Genomic DNA, 1237 nt, shown 5'->3' on the forward strand with positions numbered 1-1237 from the left:
ATATCTTTGCCCCTTGTGTGCAAGTTATTTTTCTATAAATTATGTCGACATTCAAGATAAAGATGTTCACGTGAAAGATAGTTATGTCAACATGCAACATAACAATGTTGACATGCAAGAAAACTGCAATCAAACAAGAGTTTAAAAAAATCTCAAATGTCGCCAACATGTGACATCCAAGATGATAGATTTTTTTTTTGCAAAATTGCATGCATATAATGGAAAAAACCCCACAGAGAGAGAGAGAGAGAGAGAGAGAGAGAGAGAGAGAGAGATATTATTACCACACGATCAGACTTTCATTACTTTTTTAAAATGGTCGATTGAATAGAACCACCCGAAATCGAGGATAATGTATATATTGTAATGTTTATCACTATAATTTTCTGTTGGTGTGTCATTCGTATGATCTTCTTCGTAAAAAAATATATCAAACCATATTTTTGGAGATCTTATGTTCAAATTTGTGTAACTTTTAAGATCATAAAATCTCTTACATGTACCTTTAGTCAATCAAAACATGCTTTTAATAATATGTTCATGTATCCTCTAATTAATTTCCTTTTGTTTTTTCACGCCCTTATAGTTACCACAGTTACGGTTACACTATATTATCAACGTATACACCGGAAGAGAGTTAAAAACAAAGGGACTTAAAAGTGTGTGAAAATATTGTCAAAGTACTCCTGGTTTTCCTTTTTTTCAGATTCTTAAACAATTGGTCAAAATCTAACCCGCTATCAATATCTAATATTCCAAAAATAATTTAATTAGTAATTAATACGGTCAAACATGTGCGATACGCAAATATTTAATTGGATTACATAAACAAACACATCTTTAAGATACATGTACATGAGCAAAAAGAATAATTACTTTAAGAGAACTTTTAAGAAGTGACTACGGGTATGACATTTTCTTAGAGGGGAAAGCCGGACCCTAAATGTTATCATTAAAGGTCCGATGGGACCATTTTACAGGGCGGACCTTAAATTATAAGACACCGGTATGGTTGTATTACGACTTTGACACCGCTATAAATAAAGGTTATAATGTTCAGTAAATTGAAATTAACCTGCATACATTTTGTTCACTAATATTTCTGAGGTTTGCTTTGTTTACAATCGATGCATAACTAAACTCAATCATTCAGGGGACGACACCAAACGGTTCCCTTTTCTAAACATTCCCATGATGCATTTCGGGTTTTTTTTTCGCTTGCCAAAATAGAATTTAT

The sequence above is a fragment of the Crassostrea angulata genome, chromosome 6 (genome assembly GCF_025612915.1).
Source record: "Crassostrea angulata isolate pt1a10 chromosome 6, ASM2561291v2, whole genome shotgun sequence".
NCBI lineage: Eukaryota > Metazoa > Mollusca > Bivalvia > Ostreida > Ostreidae > Magallana > Magallana angulata.